This window comes from Somniosus microcephalus, chromosome 11, assembly GCF_052327205.1.
Source record: "Somniosus microcephalus isolate GS21.2 chromosome 11, FLI_Smic_1.0, whole genome shotgun sequence".
NCBI lineage: Eukaryota > Metazoa > Chordata > Chondrichthyes > Squaliformes > Somniosidae > Somniosus > Somniosus microcephalus.
This window is the reverse complement of record NC_140997.1, coordinates 106,009,315-106,035,960: the sequence shown is the minus strand read 5'-3', so window position 1 is coordinate 106,035,960 and position 26,646 is coordinate 106,009,315. Positions and strand designations below refer to the sequence as shown.

At 49.4% G+C, this 26,646-nt stretch overlaps 1 protein-coding gene across 1 annotated transcript in view; it reads right to left on the bottom strand.

The window, feature by feature from the left end:
• The window catches only part of mrps25 (mitochondrial ribosomal protein S25), a 142,761-nt gene that overhangs the window by 115,188 nt on the left and 927 nt on the right, over window positions 1-26,646 (bottom strand). The gene's annotated exons all lie outside the window — the stretch shown is intronic.

The window sequence follows — 26,646 nt, the reverse complement described above, 5'->3', positions numbered from 1 at the left end:
TCTCTCCCCAGACTCTCTCTCCCTTCGCCCATCTCCCTCTCTCTCCCCCAGTCTCTCTCACTGTCTCTCTCCCCCAGTCTCTCTCTCTCTCCCCCTCAGTCTCTCTCTCTCTCTTTCTCCCCATTCTCTCTCTCTCTTACCCCAGTCTCCCTTCGCTCTCTCCCCCCGTCTCTCTACTCTCTCTCTTTCTCTCCCCATCTCTCTCTCTCTCCCCCAGTCTCCCTCTCTCCCCCTCAGTCATGCTCTCTCTCCCCCTCAGTCTCTCTCTCTCTATCTCCCCAGCCTCTCCCTCTCTCTCTCTCCCCGTCTCTCTCTCTCTCTCTCACCCCTCAGTCGCTCTCTCTCTCCCCCTCAGTCTCTCTCTCTCTCTCTATCTCCCCATTCTCTCTCTCTCTCCCCAGTCTCTCTCCTCTCTCTCACTCCGTCTCTCTACTCTCTCTCTCTCTCTCCCCGTCTCTCCCTCTCTCCCCCAGTCCCTCAATCTACCCCTCAGTCGCTCTCTCTCTCCCCCTCAGTCTCTCTCTATCTCCCCAGTCTCTCTCTCTCTCCCCCGCAGTCTCTCCCTCTCTCTCTCTCCCCGTCTCTCTCTCTCTCTCCCCCAGTCTCTCTCTCTCCCTCTCTCCCCCTTAGTCTGTCTCTCTCTCTCCCCCAGTATCTCTCTCCCCAGTCTCTCTCCTCTCTCTCCCCCCAGTCTCTCTACCCTCTCTCTCTCCCCATCTCTCTCTACCCCAGTCTCTCTCTCCCCCCCTCAGTCGCTCTCTCTCTCCCCCCTCAGTCTCTCCCTCTTTCTCCCCAGTCTCTCTCTCTCTCTATCTCCCCATCTCTCTCTCTCCCTCTCTCCCCCCAGTCTCTCTACTCTTTCTCTCTCTCCCATCTCTCTCTCTCTCCCCCCAGTCTCTCTCTCTCCTTCCCTCTCTGTCTCTGTCTGTCTCTCTCTGCTTCCCTCTCTCTCTCTCCTTCCCTCTCTCTCTGTCTCTTTCTCCTTCCCTCTCTCTCTCTGTCTCTCTCTCCTTCCCTCTCTCTGTCTCTCGCTCCTTTCCTCTCTCTCTCCTTCCCTCTCTCTCTCTCTCTCTCTCCTTCCCTGTCTCTCTCTGTCTCTCTCTCCTTCCCTCTCCAAATGGGGTGATACCGAATTTCTAGCCTTCTCCCTCTCTCTCCCCCCAACCTCTCTCTCTCCCCATCTCTTTTTCTCTCTCTCTGTCTCCCAGTCTCTCTCTCACTGTCTCCCAGTCTCTCTATCTCTTCCCCCTGTTTCTCTCTCCCTCTCCCTGTCTCTCTCTCTCGCCCCTCTGTCTCGCGCTCTCTCTCTCTCCCAGTCTCTCTCTCTCCCCCAGTCTCCCAGTCTCTCTCCTCCAGACTCTCCCTCCTCCAGTCTCTCTCTCACAGTCACTCCCTCTCTCCATCTCTCTCTCTCCTCCAGTCCCTCCTTCCTCCAGTCTCTCTCTCTCTCCCCCAATCTCTCTCTCGCGCTCTCTCTCTCTCTCTCTCTATCTCCCCAGTCTCTCTCTCTCCCCAGTCTCTCGCTCCCTTCCCTGTCTCTCTCTCTCTCTCCCCCAGTCTCTCTCTCTTTCTCTCCCCATCTCTCTCCCCCAGTCTCTCTCTCTCTCCCCCTCAGTCTCTCTCTCTATCTATCACCCCATTCTCTCTCTCTCTCCCCAGACACTCTCCTCTCTCTCCCTCCAGTCTCTCTACTCTCTCTCCCCCGTCTCTCTCTCTCTCTCCCCCCCAGTCTCTCTCTCTTCCCCTCAGAGTTGGGGTCACTCGGGCCGGGCCTCACAACCGCTCGGCCCGAGGCACAGAGCGGAGGAGTGGCAGCGGCCGGCCGTAAACCGTGCGGCCCTGTAAACTGCTGTTTTACAAAAAAGCCTTGGCAACGCCGGGCCCCCCCAGCAAGTCTATCTATATATATAAAGCGGCTCTTCTGTCTGTCCCGATGTCTGTCTGTCCGTTCTCTATACGTTACAGAGCGTACCGACGCGCACGTCGCCTCAAAAGAAAGCTTACGATTCCGGACCGGTCATAGGCGTATTTACGTTTCGGCCGGACAAAAATCCCACCCGCGGTATCCCAAAAACGTTCAGCGTTCCGCTCATTAGCATCTCATTAGCGACTGTGTGACGTCGAGGTCCACCAATCGGACGGCGGCTTCCTTCCTACAGTTGAGTGTCGAGTGACTCGACGATTGACCAATCCTACGCTTCGGTGACCTGACCGGTCGACCAATCGGTGCGTGTGTGCGGGCCTTATCCTTCTGAACCGAGGTGAGTGGCCGCCATCTTGATTTTTCACAATTTTTCCCCCACACTTTCTGTGTGTTAGGGAACTAAGGTAAATATTTTAATGATGTGTTAGGGAATTAAATAACAATTTAATAGGGGGGGGAGAGCCTCGGGAAATTGCGGGGGGGGGGAGAGCCTCGGGAAATTGCTGGGGGGGGAGAGCCTCGGGAAATCGCGGGGGAGGAGTGCCTCGGGAAATCGCGGGGGGGGAGAGCCTCGGGAAATCGCGGGGGGGAGAGCCTTGGGAAATCACGGGGGGGTGCGGGGGAGAGCCTCGGGAAATCGCGGGGGGCTTGCGCCGCCCGCACTGACCGCGCATGCGCTGCCCGCACTGACGCCGCCCGCACAGACCGCGCATGCGCCGCCCGCACAGACCGCGCATGCGCCGCCCGCACAGACCGCGCATGTGCCGCCCGCACTGACCGCGCATGCGCCGCCCGCGAGAGCCCGCTCCCGGCGCCGGCCGCCGCTCAGCATTCCAGCTATCGGAACATAGAAACATAGAGATAGGAGCAGGAGTAGGCCATTCGGCCCTTCGAGCCTGCTCCGCCATTCAATGAGATCATGGCTGATCTTCGTCTGAGATCATAGCTGATCTTACCAGTTCAGTACCCCGTCCCCGCCTTTTCTCCGTAACCCTTAATCCCCTTAGCCTTCAGAAATATATCCAATTCTCTCTTGAAAATATTTATTGAATTAGCCTTCACAGCCCTCTGTGGCAGGGAATTCCACAGGCTCACCACTCTTTGAGTGAAGAAATTCTTCCTCATCTCTGTTTTAAATGATTTGCCCGCTATTTTTAGACTGTGGCCCCTGGTTCTGTTCTCCCCGGCCATTGGAAACATTCTCTCTGAATTCAGCCTGTCCAGGCCTGCCATAATTTTATATGTTTCGATGAGATCCCCTCTCAATCTTCTAAACTCCAGTGAGTACAAGCCCAAACTATTTAATCTCTCTTCGTAGGTCATTCCCGCCATTCCAGGTATCAGCCTGGTGAATCGCCGTTGCACTCTTTCCATGGCAAGAACATCCTTCCGCAGATGGGGCGACCAAAACTGTACACAATACTCCAGATGCGGTCTCACCAGCACCTTGTACAGCTGTAGTAAGGTATCCCTATTCCTATACTCGAACCCCCTTGATATGAAGGCCAACATACCATTTGCCTTCTTAATCACCTGTTGCACCTGCATGCTCTCCTTCAGTGACTGGTGCACAAGAACACCCAGGTCCCTCTGCACTTCCCCATCTCCCAATCTATTGCCATTTAGATAATAATCTACCCTCCTGTTTTTACCCCCAAAGTGGATAACCTCGCATTTATCCACATTATAGTGCATCTGCCACGTATCCGCCCATTCCCCCAACCTGTCCAAATCGCACTGTAGCCTCCTGACATCCTCATCAGAGCCCACCCCTCCTCCTAGTTTAGTGTCGTCAGCGAATTTGGAAATATTGCATCCAATTCCCTGATCCAGATCATTTATATATATTGTGAACAGCTGGGGTCCCAGGACAGATCCTTGCGGCACCCCGCTGGTCACTGCCTGCCACTCCGAAAACGAGCCGTTTATTCCAACTCTCTGTTTTCTATCCGCCAGCCAGTTCTCTATCCACGTTAATACTTTGCCCCCAATCCCATGAGCCTTAATTTTGCATGATAATCTTTTGTGTGGAACCTTATCGAAGGCTTTCTGGAAGTCAAGGTACACCACATCCACTGGCTCTCCCCCATCTATTTTACCAGTTACTTCCTCAAAAAATTCCAGCAGATTAGTCAAACACGATTTACCCTTTGTAAATCCATGTTGACTCTGTCCGATCCTTTCCCCATTTGTCAAGTGCTCCGCTATTTTATCCTTAATAATGGACTCTAGCATTTTGCCCACAACCGATGTAAGGCTTACTGGTCTATAATTCCCTGCTTTCTCTCTACCCCCCTTTTTAAATATTGGGGTAACATTAGCTACCCTCCAATCCACGGGTACTGTTCCCGAGTAAATGGAGTTCCGGAAGATGATCCTTAGAGCATCTGCTATCTCCAGGGCCACCTCGTTAAGTACCCTAGGATGTAGTTTATCAGGCCCCGGGGATTTGTCGGCCTTCAGTCCCCTCAACTTACCCAACACCATATCCCTAGAGATACTAATTTCTGTCAGCTCCTCCCTCTCATTAGTCCCTATGTTTGCCGATATTCCTGGGAGGTTATTTGTGTCCTCCTTTGTGAATACAGAACCAAAGTATGAGTTTAATTGGTCTGCCATTTCCTTATTCTCCATTATATATTCTCCCGAATCGGACTGCAAGGGGCCGACTTGGGATTTTACCAGTCTTTTCCTCCTGATATACCGTAAAAGCTTTTGCAGTCTGTCTTTATGTTTGCTGCAAGTTTACTTTCGTATTCTATTTTCCCCTTCCTGATTAATCCCTTTGTCCTCTTTTGCTGTATCCTGTACTGCCCCCAATCTTCCGGTCTGGTGCTTTTTTTTTGCCAGTTGATATGCCCTTTTTTTTGATTTTATGCTGTCCCTAATTTCCCTCGTTATCCACGGTTGAGTCACCTTTTTAGGTTTATTTTTATGCCAAACCGGTATAAACATGTTCTGGAATTCTTCCATTCTATCTTTGAATGCTTGCCATTGTCTATCCACTGTCAATCCCCCCAGAAACACCACCCAATCAATCTTACCCAATTCCCGTCTCATACCCTCGTAATTCCCTTTATTTAAGTTCTGGACCTTAGTCTCTGATTCAATTTCCTCACTCTCCATCTCGACTGAGAGCTCGATCATATTATGATCGCTCTGACCCAAGGGGCCTCGTACAAGAAGATTGCTGATAAGTCCCTTCTCATTGCACAATACCCAGTCTAAAATGGCCTGATCTCGAGTCGGCTCCTCGACATATTGGTCCAGATAACCGTCCCGAAAACATTCCAGGAATTCCTCCTCCTCAGAATTTTTACTAATTTGGGTAGTCCAATCAATATGTAAATTAAAGTCACCCATGATGACAGCTGTGCTCTTATCGCACGCTTCTCTAATTTCCCTTTTTATGCCTTCCCTCACCTCCATATTACTATTTGGAGGCCTATTTGGAGGCCTATATATCACACCCACTAACGTTTTCCTCCCCTTGCTATTTCTCATTTCTACCCATACAGATTCCGTTTCATCCGAGTTAATATCCTTCCTTTCCATTGCATTAATCCCCTCCTTTACCAGCAATGCTACCCCACCTCCCCTACCTTTTTGCCGATCCTTCCTAAATATTGTATATCCCTGGATGTTAAGTTCCCAGCCTTGCCCACCCTGCAGCCACGTTTCTGTAATCCCAATCAAATCATACTTGTTTACCTCTATTTCCACAACTAATTCATCCACCTTGTTCCTAATGCTTCTAGCATTAAGATACAAAGCCTTCAGGCTTGCTTTTTTCACACTCTCATTATGAATTAGTTTGGCCCTTTGTGTTTCTCTCCTTTGCTTATTGCTTCTCACCTTTCTACCATCTATTTCTAACTTCATATGACTTCCCTCTTTTCCACTACCTAGGTTCCCATCCCCCTGCCAAATTAGTTTAAATCCTCCCGAACCGCCCTAGAAAATATTACCCCGAGGACATCGGCTCCCTCACAGTTCAGGTGTAGACCGTCCCCTTGGTACAGGTCACTCCTCCCCAAGAACTGGTTCCAATGCCTCAAGAATATAAATCCCTCTCCCTTGCACCACTGCTCAAGCCACGTATTTAGCTTATCTATCTTACTCTCTCTAAACTTATTAGCTCGTGGCACTGGTAGCAATCCAGAGATTACTACCTTTGAGGTCCTACTTTTCAATTTAGCTCCTAACTCCCTAAATTCAGCTTGTAGGACCTCCTCCCTCTTTTTACCTACATCGTTGGTACCTACATGTACCACGACAACTGGCTGATCCCCCTCCCCCTTCAGAATGCTCTGCACCCGCTCCGAGACATCCTTGACCCTTGCACCAGGGAGGCAACATACCATCTTGGAGTCTCGGTCTCGGCCACAGAAACTCCTATCTATCCCCCTTACAATTGAATCCCCTATCACTATAGCCCTATCCCTCTTTTTCCCGCCCTTCTGTGCAGCAGAGCCAGTCATGGTGCCCTGAACCTGGCTGCTGGTGCCTTCCCCTGATAAGTCATCTCCCCCAACAGTACCCAAAACGGTAAACCTGTTTTGGAGGGAGATGACCGCAGGTGACTCCTGCACTACCTTCCTGCCTTTACCCTGCCTTTTGGTCACCCATTTACTGTCTGAGCTAGCCTTTACCTGCGGTGTGACCAACTCACTGAATGTGCTATCCACAACATCCTCAGCATCGCGTATGCTCCAGAGTGAGTCCATTCGCAGCTCCAGCGCCGCCATGCGGTCCGCTAGGAGCTGCAGCTGGACACACTTCCTGCACACATAGTTGTCAGGGACAGTGTCCCTGATTTCCCACATGGCACAGGAGGAGCATGACACGGGTCCGAGCTGCCCTTCCATGACTTAACCCTTACAATACCCTTTTATTTACTACGATTTAGCTTAATTATTGAATTCTACTTAGAATAAGTTTGTGAAAGTACTCACCAACCAGTCACCTACCTGTTTTCTGGTGTTGTATTTTCACTGCCGCCTCCTGTCCTGGAACCTTTTCCACCTAGGTTAGGCTCCTGAAATAAAATAAATTGAACCTACCTTTTCAACTTCCCCTAACCCCTAAAAGGTTAGAGGAGGTGGAAGGGTGGGAGACACTACACTGTAGTGTTTCGGGTTTAGCAACAGCTCCACCTATATAAGAGTTACTGGCCTCCTGCTCTCCCGACTGCACCAGCTGTGAAAGAAAAAGCCCGCGAAAGGTGAGCTTTTAAACTCACCAGTTACTGGCCTCCTGCTCTCCCGACTGCACCAGCTGTGAAAGAAAAAGCCCGCGAAAGGTGAGCTTTTAAACTCACCAGTTACTGGCCTCCTGCTCTCCCGACTGCACCAGCTGTGAAAGAAAAAGCCCGCGAAAGGTGAGCTTTTAAACTCACCAGTTACTGGCCTCCTGCTCTCCCGACTGCCCCAGCTGTGAAAGAAAAAGCCCCGAAAGGTGAGCTTTTATTTTAAACTCACCAGTTACTGGCCTCCTGCTCTCCCGACTGCACCAGCTGTGAAAGAAAAAGCCCGCGAAAGGTGAGCTTTTAAACTCACCAGTTACTGGCCTCCTGCTCTCCCGACTGCACCAGCTGTGAAAGAAAAAGCCCGCGAAAGGTGAGCTTTTAAACTCACCAGTTACTGGCCTCCTGCTCTCCCGACTGCACCAGCTGTGAAAGAAAAAGCCCGCGAAAGGTGAGCTTTTAAACTCACCAGTTACTGGCCTCCTGCTCTCCCGACTGCACCAGCTGTGAAAGAAAAAGCCCGCGAAAGGTGAGCTTTTAAACTCACCAGTTACTGGCCTCCTGCTCTCCCGACTGCCCCAGCTGGACCTCAGGTGCTAGGCAGAGGGAGGGGCCGGAGAGAGGGACAGAGGGGAGCGGGGGAGTGGTGGGGTGGTGGGCGAGGGGAGGGAGACAGAGGAGGGGAGGGAGAGGACATGACAGGGAGAGGGGGGACACACAGGGGCAGGGAGACCAAGCGCCCCAAAATTGCCCTCGCAACGCGGAGCTCCCCAGCTAGTATATATATAAAAGACCTCTTCTGTCTGTCTGTCTGTTCTCTATACACGCAAAAGTTATAGAGCGTACCTACACGTGTGTTACATCAAAAGAAAGCTTACGATTCCGGAGTGGTCATAAGCATATTTACGTTGCGGTGACACAAAAGTTGTGCTGACGGTAGCCAAAAAACGTTCAAAATTCCGCCCATTATCTGCTCATTAGCATTGAGTGACTATGATGTCGAAGAGCTGCTATGATGTCAGAGCAGTTTTTGTGCTGTCATAAAGAAATCAATGCTTTCACTGTGCCCAGCCTACTCAGCTGGGGTGACTCGGGCCGGACCTCTTCCTCTCTTCTCTATTTCGTCTCTCTCCATCTCTCTCTCTCCTCCAGTCTCTCTCTCTCTCTCCCCCCAGTCGCTCTCTCGCTCCCCGTCTCTCTATCTCTCTCTCTCTGTCTCCCAGTCTCTCTATCTCCCTCTCCCCTCAGTCTCTCTCTCCCTTCCCCTGTCTCTCTCTCTCTTCCCCAGTCTCTCTCTCTCTCCCCGTCTCTCTGCCCCAGTCTCTTTCTCTCCCCAGTCTCTCTCTCTCTCTCCCCAGTCTCTCTCCCCCAGTCTCTCTCACCCCCAGTCTCTCTACTTTCTCTCTCTCTCTCCCGTCTCTCTCTCTCTCTCCCAGTCTCTCTCTCTCTCCCAGTCTCTCTCTCTCTCCCAGTCTCTCTCTCTCCCCTAGTCTCTCTCTCTCCCCCTCAGTCTCTCTCTCTCTATCTCCCCATTCTCTCTCTCTCTCTCTCTCCCCGTCTCTCTCTCTCCCTCAGTCTCTCTCTCTCTCTCCCACCAGTCTCTCTCTCTCCCCCACCTCTCTCTCTCCCCCAGTCTCTCTCCCCCCCGTCTCTCTCTCTCCCCCCAGTCTCTCTCTCTCCCCCCAGTCTCTCTCTCTCCCCCCCAGTCTCTCTCTCTCCCCACCAGTCTCTCTCTCTCCCCCCCAGTCTCACTCTTTCCCCCCAGTCTCTCTCTCTCCCCCCCAGTCTCTCTCTCTCCCCCCAGTCTCTCTCTCTCCCCCCAGTCTCTTTCTCCCCCCGTCTCTCTCTCTCTCCCCTCCAGTCTTTCTCTCCCCCAGTCAATTCATTTCAATTCAATTCAATTCAAATCGCTTTACTGGCATGACAAGTTACATTTTATGTTGCCAAATCATCGGAAAACATTCATGTTTGTCCACAAAAATACAGATCTGTCCATACAGTGTATAAAGAGATATATCCCTGAGTGTATAAATATACTTTCATATAATTTATACATACTCTTTTCTTATATTTAGTGGTTGTCCCTCTGTTTATGGCAAGCTGTAACAAAGTGTGCCGCTAGTGTTACGCAATTTCTCTCTTCCTCTAGTAGGTATGGGAGTTTTTGGTCGTCATTCAAATTTCTGAATTCCGGGCATATTTTTGTGAATTTTGGGTTGAAATTCTCCCTTATGCCCTGATATTTTCTACAAGCTGTGAGGAAGTGCATCTCTGTCTCCACCACTCCCTGACTGCAGTGAGAGCATATCCTGTCCTCTCTTGGTAGCCGGGTCTGTCTGTGTCTACGTTATTCAATCGCCAGGTTATGTTCATTAAGTCTGTACATTGTCAAAGTTTTTCTCAGTTTGCTATCCTTTACCATGGTCAGGTAATCAGCCATGTTGTATTGTCTGTTTAGGGCCAAGTAGCAATTGAGTTTGCTTTGGGTTTTTGTTGTTTCTGCCCAATATGACAGATATTTTTCCTTTTGCTTAGCGACGATTGTATTGGGTCGAATTCTTTGTGTTACGCTGTCACTGTCCTGGGGCTGGTTATTGTTAGTAGTGTTAGTAGTTACTTCACTGAGTCCCAGGACTAGTTGACTGAGGGTATTCTTCTTTATGGTCCTCTCTTGGCATTTCAGGGCTTCGTAATGATAGCATTGGGGGTTGCTCATTTCTAGGTGTTTCCAAAATTTGGTGGCTCTTTTTTGGATAGTGATTATTAATGGATATTGGCCTAGTTCTGCCCTGCAGGCATTGTTTACGGTTTTCCTTTGAGTCCGGAGGATACTTTTACAGAATTCTGCATGTAGGATCTCAAGTGGGTGTTTGTCCCATTTTGCAAATTCCTATTGTGTTAGCAGTCCCCACACCTCACTGCCATAGAGTGCAATTGGTTCAATTACTGATTTGAAAATTTTGAGCCAAATGCTAATTGGGATTTCTATTTGGATTGATTTTTTAATGGCATAGAAAGCCCTTCTTGCTTTCTCTTTCAGTTCATTCACAGCCAGTTTGAAATTTCCCGTAGAACTGATTTTTAAGCCCAAGTATGTGTAGTTAGTGGTTTGTTCAATTTTGGTTGTTCCTACGGTGAAATTTATTTTGGGTCCCTGATGTCTGGATCTTTGCTGGAACACAAGGACTTTGGTTTTTGGGGATTTATTGTCAGGGCTCATGTCTGGCAGTACGACTCCAGCAGATCCAGGTTCTGCTGTAGACCCTCCTTAGTTGGTGACAGCAGAGCCAGGTCGTCTGCATAGAGGAGGAATTTAACTTTGGATTCATATAGGGTAAGGCCGGGTACTGTAGATTGTTCAAGTAGTTTTGCCAATTCATTTATGTAAATATTAAAGAGTGTCGGTGAGATAGGCGAGCCCTGCATCACCCCCCACCCCTGTGGGAAGTATTTTGTTTGTTTGTCTCCAATTTTAACTGCACATTTGTTGTTTGTATACATTGATTTAATTACATCATATGTTTTTCCCCCTACCCCACTTTCGATAAGTTTCAGGAATAAACCGTCATGCCAGATGGAGTCGAAAGCCTTCTGGAAATGTATAAAGCATGCGTAGATTTTGCTTTTGTTTTGATGAACGTGTTTGTCAATTAGGGTCTGTAGGGTGAAGATATGATCTGATGTTCTATAGTTTGGCAGGAATCCAATTTGGCTTTTACTCAAGACATTGTGCTCCTCAAGGAAGTTTATAAGTCTTTTGTTTATGATGCTACAGAATACCTTCCCCAGGTTACTGTTTACACAGATGCCTCGATAGTTATTTGGGTCGACATTGTCCCTACTTTTGTATATGGGCATTATGAGCCCTTTGTTCCAGGTATCAGGAAAGTAACCGACACTCAGAACCAAGTTGAAGAGTTTTAGGATAGCCAGTTTCATTTTATCGTCTGTGTGTTTAATCATCTCGCTTAGTATGCCGTCTGCCCCGCAAGCTTTTCCTGGTTGCAGGTCCTTGAGTTTTTCAAAAAGTTCTTTTTCTGTTATTATGGTGTCTAGCGGGTTTTGGTTATCTTTTATGGCCATTTCGAGCTTTTCCAGTTTTTTGCATATTTGGTGTTGCTCTGGCCTTAGTGTGTTTTTCTGGTGTAATTTTTCAAAGTGGTTTTCCCATGTGTCTCCATTTTGAATGGCCAATTCATCGTGTTGTTTTTTGTGTAATGTGTTCCAGTTGTCCCGGAAACAATTGGAATCAATGGATTCCTCAATGGAGCTGAGTGTATTCTTAATATATTGCTCTCTTTTGGTTCTGAGTGTGTTTCTGTATTGTGTTAGTGTCTGACAATAAGTAAGGCATAATTCCTCATTTTCTGGATGTCTGTGTTTTTGGTTTGATATTCTTCTAAGTTTTTTCCTCATGTTATGTCAATCTGGGTCAAACCATTTTTCATAGTTTTTTGTTTTGGGTTTGTTCTTGCGAGCTTTCAAGTTTGACCTTGTTGCCAAATTATCAAAAATATTGTTTAGGTTAATCACTGCCCGGTTTACGCCTTTTTTATTGTGAGTGTATATGTTATCCAGAAAGGTATCCAATAGAGCTTGAGTTGATTCATTGCTAATTGCTTTCTGGTATTTTTCCATGCTGTTTTTGGCCCATCTGTACGATTTTTTGGTGTTGTACAGTTTACTGGGTTGTGTTTCTGTGTTGGTTGTTTCTGTCTGTTTAAGCTACATGGTAATTTGACTGTGGTCTGACAGTGTTGTTTGTGGTTTGACTGTGAATGCTCTGAAAGAGGATGGGTCCAAATCCGTAATCATATAGTCTGCAGTGCTGCAGCCAAGAGGTGAGCAATAGGTCGATCTTCCTAGGAGGTCTCCTATGAACCTACCATTGACAATGTACAGACCCAGGCTTCGACAGAGCTGCAGGAGCTGTTTTCCGTTGGTATTTGTCTGCTTGTCGCAGTTATGCCTGTATGGAAGGGAAGGGATATCAAAGTGGTTATTCCCGAATATGTAATTGTTTCCCTGATTATTGGTGAAGTCTGGTTCTTCGCCAGTTCTTGAATTGAGGTCACCACAGATCAACACGTTCCCCTGGGCCTGGTATTGGATAATTTCCCCCACAATGTTGGAGAAGGTGTCCTCTTTAAAGTACGGGGATTCCATTGGGGGGTTATAGAGTGCGCAAATGAAAACATCTTGGGTGTTAGAGATAATCTCCCTCTCAATTTTGAGCCACATGTGGTTTTCACCCTTTTTTATAAATTTGATGTAATTCTTAAGCTCTGTTTTAAAACAAATCAATATGCCTCCGGAGTCTCTGCCTTGGGTTACTCCTGGTAATTTATTGGAGGGGACCACCAGCTCTGTGTACCCTTGGGGACGGCCAGTGTGTCCTTTCCCTTTATACCAAGTTTCCTGTAAAATGATAATATCTAGATCTTTAGTTTCATCTATGAACTCTGGGGTCCTACTCTTCACGTCGAGCACCGAAGAGCATAGACCTTGGATATTCCAGGTCGAAATATATAAGGATTTCAAGTTAAGCTTGATCTTTTACTATGATATGTTAAAGAATGATATGTGTTTGTCGTGTCTAAATGTGGGAAAAAAAGATCATCTCAGTTGTCTATAAATGCTAATACTACTTGGTTACAGTTCTTTCTATTAATTAGTCCTTGATTTTTTTTCATTTTCTGTAAGGCGGACTCCCCAGTCTCTCTGTCTCTCTCCCCAAATCTCTCCCTCTCCCCCCAGTCTCTCTCTCTCTCTCTCCCCCACTCTCTCCCTCTCCCTCCACTCTCTCCCTCTCCCCGCTAGTCTCTCTCTCTCCCCATCTCTCTCTCTTTCCCCTCAGTCTCTCTCTCTCACTCCCCCAACCCCCGGTCTCTCTCTCTCCCCCACCCCCCGGTCTCTCTCTCTCCCCCCCAGTCTCTCTCTCGCTCTCTCTCTCTATCTCCCCAGTCTCTCTCTCTCCCCAGTCTCTCTCTCCCTTCGCCCATCTCTCTCTCTCTCCCCGTCTCTCTCCCCAGTCCCTCTCTCTCTCCCCCTCAGTCTCTCTCTCTCTCTCTCTCTCTCTCCCCATTCTCTCTCTCTCTTTCCCCAGTCTCTCTACTCTCTCTCCCCCAGTCTCTCTACTCTCCCTCTTTCTCTCCCCATATCTCTCTCTCTCCCCCAGTCTCCCTCTCTCCCCCTCAGTCGCTCTCTTTCTCCCCCCTCAGTCTCTCTCTCTCTATCTCCCCAGTCTCTCCCTCTCTCTATCTCCCCGTCTCTCTCTCTCTCTCACCCCTCAGCCACTCTCCCCCCCTCAGTCTCTCTCTCTCTCTCTATCTCTATCTCCCCATTCTCTCTCTCTCTCCCCATTCTCTCTCTCTCTCCCCAGTCTCTCTCCTCTCTCTCCCCCAGTCTCTCTACTCAGTTCAGTTCAGTTCAAATGCTTTATTGGCATGAAAGTTTACAGAGAACCATATTGCCAAAGCTTACATAGCAAAAAGGTACAGTTTTCCAACATTCTGTAGGTGTCAATCGATTTGACATTTGTTGGGTACATACAATATTACTTTTAAACAATATTAATTTTAAACAGTCTTTCTACTTCATTTGGTACGTTCAATATTAATTTTAAACAGTCTTACTTTTAAACAGTCCTCAGGTTGTGACATGTTGTTACATATTTGGCCCCAAGGTATGGTCTGTCTCCTTCTCCTAGGACTAATCTCAATTTTGACAGATCATCCAATTCCTTGAAATCTGGGGTTGTTTGGCTTAGCTTGTTGAATAATATGTTTCTTGATGTGTTGAATTTTTCGCATTTTAGGAGGAAATGCATTTCTGTTTCAACCTCGCCAGCCAGACATTGATCGCATATTCTATTCTCTCTAGGCTGCCAGGATTTCTTGTATCTGCCTTTTTCAATTTCCAGTTGGTGGTCGCTTAGTCTGTACCTGGTGAGGGTCTGTCTCTGTTTTGTGTCTCTGATGGTCGTGAGGTAGTCTGCCAGTTTATATTCTCTTTTTAGGGCCCTGGTAACATTCTAATCTGCTTTGGCTTTCGGTTATTTTGTTCCAATGTTCCAGGTAGGTTTCTTTGCATTTTTTAATGATTTGGTTCACTCGGATTGGTGTTTGGACGGCTGTGTTGGTCTGGGGCTGGTCAGGGTCCGGCTGAGTACTTAGTTTCAGTAGCAGCTGACTCAGGGGACTCTTTTCTGGGTTTAGCTCTTGGGTCTGAAAGGCTTTGAAATGAAGGGTGTCTGGGGAGCTAGATTTGAGGTGATTTAGGAAGTTTAGTGCTCGTTTTTGGATGTTTATTATCAGTGGGTATCTGCCTAGTTCGGCTCTGAATGCGTTTGTTGGCGTTTTTCTTTGGGTGCGAAGGATGCTTCGGCAGAATTTCTGCATGTAGGGCTTCTATTGTGTGTTTTTCCCATTTAGTGTAGCTTTGGTGATTTAGCGGGCCCCATACTTCACTACCGTACAGTGCAATGGGCAGGATTATGCTGTCAAATATTTTGAGCCAGATTTTGATTGGGATTTGGATGTTGTAGAATTTTCTTTTTATTGCATATAGGGCTCTTCGGGCTTTTTCTTTTAGTGCATTCACTGCTATGCTGAAGCTCCCTGATGCTGTAATAGTTAGACCAAGGTAGGGTGTAGCTCATAGTGTGTCCTATAGTGGTATCACTGAGGGTAAACTGGTATTTCTTTTCCTGACATCTGGGTCTTTTCTGAAAGATCATGATGTTGGTTTTCTTTAGATTTACTGTTAGAGCCCAATTTTGGCAGTATTTGTCGAGTAGGTCTAGTTGTTGCTGTAATCCCTGTTCTGTGGGAGACAGCAGAACCAGGTCGTCCGCATAGAACAGGGACTTCACTTCTCCATCCAGGAGACGGAGACCTGGTGACTCGCTTTGCTCCAGCATGTCTGCTAATTCATTTATGTATATGTTGAACAGGGTCGGGCTCAAATTGCAGCCCTGCCGGACGCCTCTTCTCTGGGTGAAGAAATCGGTGCGTTTGTCTCCAATTTTGACCCCGCATTTGCTTTTCAGATACATTGATTTAATAAGGTCATAGACTTTGCCCCCTATTCCACACTGAAGAAGTTTATAATAGAGCCCTTCGTGCCATATAGAGACAAAGGCTTTCTTGAAGTCGATGAAACAGGCGAATATTTTCCCATTTTTTGTTTGGTGTATATGTTTTTCAATGAGGGTGTGAAGGGTATAGATATGGTCGGCGGTGCGGTGTTTTGGAAGAAAGCCTATTTGGTTTTTTCTGAGGATATTATGTTTGTTAAGAAAATCAAGTAATCTACTATTTAGAATACTGCAGAATAACTTCCCTAGACAACTGTTGACACAGATGCCGCGGTAGTTATTTGGGTCTGATTTGTTTCCACTTTTATATATGGGGGAGATTAGTCCTTGGCACCAGATATCGGGAAAACAGCCTGAGCGTAATATGATGTTGAATAGTTTGAGTATCGCACCCTGCATCTCCATATTGCTGAACTTTAGCATTTCATTTTTGATGTTGTCTGGGCCACAGGCTTTCTTTAGGTGGAGAGATTTTGTTTTTGTGGCCAGTTCTTTCCATGTGATTGGGGAGTCTAGAGGGTTTTGGTTGTCTTTAATTGTTGCTTCTAATGTGTGGAGTTTTTCTGTGACCTGATGTTGACTTGGGTTTGTTTTGTTTATTGGGATGTCTTTGTAGAGGTTTTCAAAATGTGTTCTCCAGATGTCGCCATCTTGGATTGGTAATGCTTGCAATTGTGTTGTACTCAGGTTATTCCACATTTCCCAGAATTGTTTTGGATTGGTGGAGTTTTCAATTTCTTCGAGTATTTTGTGGGTATAGTTTTGTGTTTTGTTCCTAATGGTGTGTTTATATCTTTTGAGGGTTTCATTGTATCTAGTACGTAGGTCCGGATTGTTTGGTTGCCGATGCTTTTGGTTTGATATTTTTCTCAGGTCTTTTCTGGCATTTTTGCATTCGTGGTCAAACCATTTCATATTTTTATTTTGTCTTTTGTGACGCTTCCTCTTCTGTTTCACGAGGTCGGCTTTTACAGCTGCCTCATGGAAGATCATATTTGTATCCTCTATGGCCGTGTTTACACCATCTCTGGTGATCTCATATAGATTTTCTTTAAATTTTGAAATTTTACTCTCTCTCTCTCTCTCCCCGTCTCTCTCTCTCTCCCCCAGTCTCTCTCTCTCCCCCTCAGTCACTCTCTCTCTCCCCCTCAGTCTCTCTCTATCTCCCCTCTCTCTCTCTCTCTCTCCCCTCCAGTCTCTCCCTCTCTCTCTCTCCCCGTCTCTCTCTCTCTCTCCCCCAGTCTCTCTCTCTCCCTCTCTCTCCCCTGGTCTGTCTCTCTCTCTCTCCCCCAGTATCTCTCTCCCCAGTCTCTCTCCTCTCTCTCCCCCCCAGTCTCTCTACTCTCTCTCCCTGTTTCTCTCTACCCCAATCTCTCTCTCTCCCCCTCAGTCGCTCTCTCTCTCCCCCCTCAGTCTCTCTTTCTTTCCCCCCAGTCTCTCTCTCTCTCTCTATATCCCTGTCTCTCTCTCTCTCCCTCTCTCCCCCCAGTCTCTCTACTATTTTTCTCTCTCCCATCTCTCTCTCTCTCACCCCAGTCTCTCTCTCTCCTTCACTCTCTGTCTCTGTCTGTCTCTCTCTCTTTCCCTCTCTCTCTCTCTCCTTCCCTCTCTCTCTGTCTCTCTCTCCTTCCCTGTCTCTCTCTCCTTCCCTCTCTCTGTCTCTCGCTCCTTCCCTCTCTCTCCCTCCTTCCCTCTCTCTCTCTCTCTCCTTCCCTCTCTCTCTCTGTCTCTCTCTCCTTCCCTCTCCAAATGGGGTGATACCGAATTTCTAGCCCTCTCCCTCTCTCTCCCCCAATCTCTCTCTCTCCCCCAATCTCTCCCTCTCCCCGTCTTTTTATCTCTCTCTCTGTCTCCCAGTCTCTCTCTCTCTGTCTCCCAGTCTCTCTATCTCTTCCCCCAGTCTCTCTCTCTCTCTCTCCCCCAGTTTCTCTCTCTCTCTCCCTGTCTCTCTCTCTCTCGCCCCTCAGTCTCGCGCTCTCTCTCTCTCTCCCAGTCTCTCTCTCTCCCCATGTCTCCCAATCTCTCTCTCCTCCAGACTCTCCCTCCTCCAGTCTCTCTCTCACAGTCTCTCTCTCTCTCCATCTCTCTGTCTCCTCCAGTCTCTCCCTCCTCCAGTCTCTCTCTCTCCCCCAATCTCTCTCTCGCTCTCTCTCTCTCTCTCTCTCTATCTCCCCAATCTCTCTCTCTCCCCAGTCTCTCTCTCCCTCCCCCCCATCTCTCTCTCTCTCTCTCTCCCCGTCTCTCTCTCTCTCTCTCCCCCAGTCTCTCTCTCTCTCTCTCTCCCCGGCTCTCTCCCCCAGTCTCTCTCTCTCTCCCCCTCTGTCTCTCTCTCTCTCTCTCTATCTCCCCATTCTCTCTCTCTCTCTCCCTCCCCAGCCTATCTCCTCTCTCTCCCCCCAGCCTGTCTACTCTCTCTCCCCGTCTCTCTCTCTCTCTCAACCCCCAGTCTCTCTCTCTCTCTCTCCCCCAGTCTCTCTCCCCCTCAGAGTTGAAGTCACTCGGGCTGGGCCTCACAACCGCTCGGCCTGAGACACAGAGAGGGGGAGCGGCAGAGGCCAGCCGTAAACCACGCGGCCCTGTAAACTGCTGTTTTACAAAAAAGCCTTGGCAACGCCGGGCCCCCCCAGCTAGTCTATCTATATATATAAAAGAGCTCTTCTGTCTGTCTGTTCTCTATTCACGCAAAAGTTATAGAGCGTACCTACACGCGTGTTACATCAAAAGAAAGCTTACGATTACGGACCGGTCATAGGTGCATTTACTTTTCCGTCAGACAAAAATCGTGCCCACGGTATCCAAAAATCGTTCAAAATTCCGCTCATTACCTGCTCATTAGCATTGAGTGACTATGATGTCGAAGAGCTGCTATGATGTCAGAGCAGTTTTTGTGCTGTCATAAAGAAATCAATGCTTTCACTGTGCCCAGCCTACTCAGCAGGGGTGACTTGGGCTGGGCCTCTTCCCCTCTCTCTCTCCATCTCTTTATCTCTGTCTCTGTCTCCCAGTCTCTCTCTCTCTCTCCCCCAGTTTCTCTCTCTCTCCCCCAGTTTTCTCTCTCTCCCCATCTCTCTCTCCCCCCTCAGTCTCTCTCTCTCTATCTCCCAGTCTCTCTCTCTCCCCCTGTCTTCCAGTCTCACTCTCTCCTCCAGACTCTCCCTCCTCCAGTATCTCTCTCCCAGTCTCTCTCTCTCCTCCAGTCTCTTCCTCCTCCAGTCTCTCTCTCCCCCCAATCTCTCTCTCGCTCCCCATCTCTCTATCTATCTCTATGTCTCCCCAGTCTCTCTCTCCCTTCCCCGTCTCTCTCTCTCTCTCCCCCAGTCTCTCTCTCTCTCTCCCCCGTCTCTCCCCCAGTCTCTCTCCCCGTCTCTCTCTCTCTACCCCCAGTCTCTCTCCTCTCTCTCCCCCCAGTCTCTCTCTCTCCCGTCTCTCTCTCTCTCTCTCCCGTCTCTCTCGCTCTCTCTCCCGGTCTCTCTCTCTCTCTCTACCGGTCTCTCTCTCTCCCCCTGAGTCGCTCTCTCTCTCCCCCCTCAGGTCTCTCTCTATCTCCCCAGTCTCTCTCTCTCTTTCCCTCCCCTACTCTCTCTCTCTCTCCCCGTCTCTCTCTCTCTCTCTCCCCATCTCTCTCTCTCTCTCTCTCTCCCCGTCTCTCTCTCTCTCTCCCCGTCTCTCTCTCTCTCCCCCCTCAGTCGCTCTCTCTCTCCCCGCAGTTTCTCTCTCTCTCTCCCCCCCAGCCTCTCTCTCTCCCCCGTCTCTCTCTCCCTCTCCCCCAGTCTCTCTCTCCCCCAGTCTCTCTCTCCCCCAGTCTCTCTCTCTCTCCATCTCTCTCTCCCCCCAGTCTCTCACTCTCTCTCCCCCACTCTCTCCCTCTCCCTCCACTCTCTCCCTCTCCCTCCAAGTCTCTCTCTCTCTCTCTCCCCATCTCTATCCCTCTCTCCCCTCAGTCTCTCTCTCTCTCCCCCCCACCCCCCCGGTCTCTCTCTCTCCCCCCCAGTCTCTCTCTCACTCGCTCTCTCTCTCTCTCTCTCTCCCCAGTCTCTCTCTCTCTCCCCAGTCTCTCTCTCCCTTCCCCATCTCTCTCTCTCCCCCAGTCTCTCTCTCTCTCCCTGTCTCTCTCCCCCAGTCTCTCTCTCTCTCCCCCTCAATCTCTCTCTCTCTCTCTATCTCCCCATTCTTTCTCTCTCTCCCCAGTCTCTCTCCTCTCTCTCCCCCAGTCTCTCTACTCTCTCTCTCTCTCTCTCCCCGTCTCTCTCTCTCTCTCCCCAGTCTCTCTCTCTCCCCCTCAGTTGCTCTCTCTCCCCCCTCAGTCTCTCTCTATCTATCTCCCCAGTCTCTCTCTCTCCCCCAGTCTCTCCCTCTCTCTCTCCCCGTCTCTCTCTCTCTCCCCCCTCAGTCGCTCTCTCTCTCCCCCTCAGTCTCTCTCACTCTCTATCTCCCCATTCTCTTTCTCTCTCCCCAGTCTCTCTCCTCTCTCTCCCCCGTCTCTCTACTCTCTCTCTCCCCGTCTCTCTCGCTCCCCCCCAGTTTCTCTCTCTTGCCCCCTCAGTTGCTCTCTCTCCCCCCAGTTGCTCTCTCTCTCCCCCTCAGTCTCTCTCTCTCTCTCCCCAGTGTCTCTCTCTCTCTCCCCCAGTTTCTCCCTCTCTCTCTCTCTCTCTCCCCCCTCAGTCGCTCTCTCTATCTCCCCAGTCTCTCTCTCTCTCTCTCTATCTCCCCGTCTCTCTCTCTCTCCCTCTCTCCCCCCAGTCTCTCTACACTTTCTCTCTCCCCGTCTCTCTCTCTCTCCCCCCAGTCTCTCTCTCTCCTTCCCTCTCTGTCTCTGTCTGTCTCTCTCTCTCTCCTTCCCTCTCTCTCTCCCTCTCCTTCCCTCTCTCTCTCTGTCTCTCTCTCCTTCCCTCTCTCTCTCGCTGTCTCTCTCTCCTTCTCTCTCTCTGTCTCTCTCTCCTTCCCTCTCTCTTTCCTTCCCTCTCTCTCTCTCTCATCTCCCCCCTGTCTCTCTCTCGCTCTTGCATCACGGGGGGCGTTTCATTCCATGTGTGGGTGTGCCTAATCCTGCAGCCTCCCGAAACGTCGCCGCCATTTTTTAAATACCGACAGCGACAGCACCAGCACAATAAACCCCCACAGTGAGGCTCCGGCAAAGTATCCCGCTCCCGGCCCGCCGGAGCGGGAGGTGAGTTGGGGTCACTCTGGCCGGGCCTCACAACCGCTCGGCCTGAGACACAGAGCGGGGAAGCGGCAGCGGCCGGCCGTAAACCGCGCGGCCCTGTAAACTGCCGTTTTACAAAAAAGCCTTGGCAACGCCCGGCTTCCCCCCTTCCCTCCCCCCTTCCCTCCCCCCCTCCCGCCCCCTTCCTCCCCCTTCCCCTTCCTCCCCCTTCCCACTCCCCCTCCCCCCACCCCTTCCTCTCCTTCCCCTTCCCCCCCAGTTGCTGTCTCTCTTCCCTCCCAGCCTCTCGCTCTCTCTTCCCCCAGTCTCTCGCTCTCTCTCTTCCCCCCAGTCTCTCACTCTCTCTCTTCCCCCGAGTCTCTCACTCGCTCTCTTCCCCCCAGTCTCTCGCTCTCTCTCTCTCAACAACATGCCCTCAAAAAAGCCTCGGCACTGCCGGGCACCCCCAGCTAGTCTATTATATATATATAATTATTACTCTTCTATCTGTCTGTCTGTCCTCTATACACTCAAAAGTTATAGAGCGTACCTACACGTGTGTTACATCAAAAGAAAGCTTAGGATTCCGGGACGGTCGCAAGCGTATTTACGTTTCTGTCAGACAAAAATTGTGCTAACGGTATCCAAAAATCTTTCAAAATTCCGCTCATCTAATGGGAAAGATTCTGCTCATTAGCATTGAGTGACGTGAAGGTTGACCAATCGTACGGGGAGCGCACTGCCTCACGGGGGGCATGTAATGGCGTTTGTGGGTGAGGCTTATCTTTTCAAACTGCCGTTCATTCGGCCATCTTGATTTTTCTGCCTTTCTTTACCTCATTCGCTCCTTCTCTCTCTCTCTCTCTCCTCTTCCCTCTCTCTCTAAGGAAAGTAACAAATTCATTGACTTTTGAATACTATTTAGCAATCTCTCTTTATTGCATTGGATGCACGGAGCCACGGCCTAGCAGCGTGGGAAGCCTGGGCCTTGAGTTGAGCGGATTCCCGGCGCGATGCCACTGCCAACTGGGCCCGGTCCTCGGCTCCGTTTGCGGCCGGAGACTCGGGCTTTCCCCCCCTCGGACCGGTCCCGGGGCTCGGCTCCGTTTGCGGCTGGAGACTCGGTCTTTCCCCCCCCTCGGCCCGGTCCCGTGGCTCAGCTCCGTTTGCGGCCGGGTACTCAGGCTTTCCCCCCCCTCGGCCTGGTCCCAGGGCTCAGCTCCGTTTGCGGCTGGGGTCTCGGGCTTTCCCCCCCCTCGGCCCGGTCCCGGGGCTCAGCTCCGTTTGCGGCCAGGGACTCGGGCTTTCCCCCCCTCGGCCCGGTCACGGGGCTCAGCTCCATTTACGGACGGGGACTTGGGCTTTCCCCCACTCGGCCCGGTCCCGGGGCTCAGCTCGGGTGACTCAGGCTGGGTCTCAGGCATTACGCCGCCCACGGGGTCTCTGTAGCTTTCTCCCCTCTCTCCTGTCACCCCGGCCTCGCGGAAGTAGGAGCAGCGATGATGGGCCGGCGGGGAAGGAGCTGCTGTTCGGGGCCGCGGTCGCTGCCCTCCTCACCCCCCTCCCCCCCTTTCCCTCACTCCCCACCCCACTTTCCCCCCCTCCCCACCCCCCTTTCCCACCCTCCCCACCCCCTTTTCCCCACCCCCATTTCCCCCCCCTGTTAGATCCATGTGTTAATGGAGACACGGAATGCAGGAGTTGATTTAACAAGTGTTTACTGAACAAAGTCTGGAGGTGAACTAACAACACAAGACGCTACACAGGCTTATATACCTGAGTGGTCACTACTGGTACTACAGTATACAGGGGCTTCAAAAACATAGTTCCTCTTAAAGGTACATACACTACAATTCCTCCCCTTTTAGATAAATAGTACATAACATTTTAAGTAATCATTAAATAACATTTTTACAAGAACAATAATATACACATTTGTTGAAGTTAATCAATTACAAATTCAGTCTCTCTGGAGGCTTCCTGACTCAGTCCGGATAACGCCTCGGTGGTGTAGAAGGTTCTTTTGGCAAGGTCGATTCGGCCTCAATGCTAGTGTCGGGTTTATCTGGTTCCAGTATCACCGGATCGGAGGTAAATACTATGGGTATCTTTGCTTCATCACTAGGCGTATAGAGTTGTGGTGTAGGTTGTCCTTTTTCGGACGACTCTATGATCTGGTCAGCATGGCGCCTTATTATGCTTTCTCCAATGTCCACGGTATACATCAGCGGTCCTAGTCGTGTGCAAATAGTTCCAGGCTGCCATTTCTCAGTACGGTAGTCCCGGGCCAAAACTGGTTGACCTATCTGGAAGGTTCTAGTTGGCCTTTCATTCATGCTTTGAAATTGCCGGTTCTCTACGTCCCTTCTGACGTTTGGCTTGACCAAATCCAGCCGGCATCTTAGGCTTCTATTGAAAAACATCATGGCAGGGATTTGGTTTGTAACCACATGTGTTGCATTCCTGTACGCAAACAAGAAGTTATCTACCTTTTGTTGTAGATTTATGTCTTCATTACCCATGGCCTTTATGGCCTTCTTGAAGGTCTGGACAAACCTTTCAGCCAATCCATTGGTGGCGGGATGGTATGGGGCTTAACCGCATTGTTTTTTAAGAACTTCCTGAATTCTTCGGATACAAATTGCGGTCCATTATCAGAACAGATCTGTTCAGGCAGCCCATTCCTGGCGAATATGGTCCTTAATACTGTGATGGTTTTTTCCGTGGTGGTGGAGGACATCTTTATTACCTCTGGCCACTTGGAGTGTGCATCCACTGCGATTAAGAACATTGAGTCCATAAATGGACCAGCAAAGTCGATATGTACCCTTTGCCATGGAGATGAGGGCCACTCCCATGGATGTAGAGGGGCTTGTGGTGGGGCGTTTTGGAACTTCTGGCATCCTAGACAGCTCTTTGTCATTTCTTCGATGTCTCCATCGATACCTGGCCACCACACAAACGTTCTGGCTAAGTTCTTCATTTTCACTCTACCCAGATGCCACTCGTGAAGCTCCTTTAGCACTCTATCCTTGAGTTTGGGTGGAATCACCACTGTGGATCCACACATCAAGGTTCCTCGGCACACTGACAGCTGTTCTCTTCTTTGCGAGAATGCTGGCAACAGTGGTTCGCCATGTGCTGGCCATCCCTTCACCGTTAAATCGTAGACTCGTGAGAGAGTCGGGTCATTTCGCGTTTCCTTTTCAATGGTAGAATTTGTCACCGGTAGACATTCCACTATGGTCGAGTGGAACATCTCCACTGGGTCCACTGTAGGCGCCTCTTCCACCATTGGCAACGGTAGGCGCGATAACCCTTCAGCATTCCCATGCTGTTTTGTTCCTTTGTACTCTATGTCATATTGGTGTGACCCTAGGAAAAGGGACCACCTCTGTAGCCTTTGCGCTGTCATAATGGGAATGCCCTTTTTAGGGTTGAATATGGAGACGAGGGGTTGATGGTCAGACAACAAGGTAAACTTTTGTCCGTGTAGGTAATGGTTGAATTTCTTCACCCCCCACACCAGGCTGAGTGCCTCCCTGTCGATCTGGGCATAGTTACGCTCAGCTGAGTTCAATGAGCGTGATGCAAAAGCTATCGGCCGCTCCGAGCCATCAGGGAATCTATGCGATAATACCGCTCCCACACCATAAGGGGATGCATCGCACGCCAGTCTGATTGGCAGTGATGGGTTGTAATGAGCCAACACTTCCCTGGACGTGATCAAGCCTTTGCATTTATGGAAGGCACGTTTACAGTCTTCACTCCATTTACAAACTACTCCCATTTGTAGCAGTGCATTAAGCGGGTGCAGAACCGTCGACAAGTTTGGTAAAAATTTATGATAGTAATTTACTAATCTCAGGAACGACCTTAATTGTGAGACATTTTCAGGCACTGGGGCCTTTACGACCGCTTCAATTTTTTCAGGTGACTTATGCAACCCTTCTTCGTTAATGACATGGCCACAATATGATATTTGTTTCTGGAAAAATTCGCATTTGGGGCGATTTGCTCGTAGGCCCCGTTCTCTCAGCCTCGTGAGCACCTGCTCCAAGTTGGCAAGGTGCTCGTTGTCATTTTCTCCTGTTACAAGGATGTCATCTATGTAGCATTGAGTTCCCGGAATCCCTTGCAGGACTTGCTCCATAGCTCTTTGCCAGATAGCCGGAGCTGATGCCACTCCGAAAACCAGTCGATTGTACTGGTACAGGCCTTTGTGTGTGTCTATCGTGAGATACTTTTTAGAGGCCTCCTCAACCTCCATCTGTAGATATGCCTGTGCTAAGTCAATTTTGGTGAAACATTTCCCTCCGGATAGTGAGGCGAAAATATCTTCTGTCCTCGGAAGAGGATACTGTACCGTGTGAAGAACTGGGTTTACAGTCACCTTGAAGTCCCCACAGATGCGAACTTTTCTCTGTTCTTCAGATAATGATAACATTATTCAACATTTTCTTCATGACCGGGACAATGGGTGTTGCCCACTCGCTCCAATCTACCTTGGATGGCACGCCTGCTTTTTCCAAATTCTCCAGCTCTGCCTCGACGGCTGGATGAATTGCGTGTGGCACCGGCCTTGCCTTAAAAAACTTGGGAATTGCCGCATCTTCCACTTTTATTGAGGCGGTGGCGACTTTCAGGGTTCCTAGTTCCTGTTGAAACACTTCTTTGGCGTTAGCCAAGATTTCTTTTAATCGTCCAGGTATGACGTCATCATCGTTTTTTTTCTTACTGGTCACCGTCAGTGCCTGAATGGAGTGCCAGTCTAAACGTATCTTTCTGTTCCATTCACGTCCCAACAACGGTGGACCACCATCTTGCAGAACGTATAAATACAACTTCTGTATTTCCTTGCCGTTGTATACAACAGGCACCCTTATTTTCCCTCTGGGGTATACTTTCTGCCCCGTATATGTCTTCAAGACAATGGATGTGTCTTTCAAAGGTATATGCGGAAATAGCCGCTCGTAATCCCGTCGACTCATGACGGTCAGAGCTGATCCTGTATCTAGCTCCATTTTGACTGGGGACCCCGCTATCGTGAGGGTAACCCAAATGGTCTGGTAATCTTCTTTGGCAATTACATTATGTAATTTGAGACAGCTTAGTCTCTTGTTTCCGGAGTCGCTATCGCTCTTCTGGTCTTCGGAGCTACTGTCCGTCATCATTTGTACCTTTTTGTACTTTTCCTTATTGACCTTTTTACTGTCAGCGGATTTCTTTCCAGATCTGCATACACGTGCAATGTGTCCCATCTTTCCGCATTGCATGCATGCTTTGTCCTTGAACCAGCAGTCCTTCTGGTCATGGGTGGATCTGCCGCAGTGATAACATCTCTCGAAACCCCGTGTCATTTCATGGGTGCCGAAGTCCTGTGGCTTTTGCTGTATCTCTGCAGCTCCTCTTGCTGCTGCTTCGTATGATACAGCCACACTGAAAGCCTTGTCCAGTGTCAAATCTTTCTCAGAAAGTAGTCTTTCCTGTGTTCCTTCGCTTAGGAGACCGCAGACGAATTTGTCTCGTAGAGAACCTACCAGTCCTGCCCCAAATTGGCAGTGCTTTGACAGCTTTCATAATTCGGTGAGGTAATCAGTGTTACTTTCATTCTTGTGCTGATTCCTCCTGAAGAATTTGAATCGTTCCGCTATCAGCAGCGGTGTTGGGTTTAAGTGCTCCTGTAAGGTATCAACAATCTCCTTAAAATTCTTGTCCATCGGTTTGGCTGGAGTGATCAAGTTTCATAACAGCCCATGTCCTTGCACCCATCAGATTTAGAAGTACCGATACCTTTTTATCATCCGTTACTTCATTCACCTTGCAATATACCTCCACTCTTTCCACATATGTAGTCCAATCTTCTACATCACTATCAAAAGCAGTAATATTGCCAGTCTTCGGCATCTTGAAAATCTAAAATGGTGCTTCCCGCGCTTTACTTTCTTCCCCGCCGAGTTAAGATGGCGCCTCCCGTGCTTTCCCGCCGCTGCCGCTGCGGCCAACGCTGTTGCTGGCGATTATTAATTAATTAATTCATTTATTTATTTAATGGCGACGCACTATGGTCTTTGCGCCTCCCCAATCGCTGCTCCCAATGCTGTTCTCCACGGTTCCCATTGCGACCTGCAGCTTTACGCAGTTTTTCTATTTTTCTTATATATCGCTTCAATAGTTTCTCCGTTACTTGGAGAACCGTTCCCATCGTGGAGCGGACCCTCTGGGACTTTCCCCTC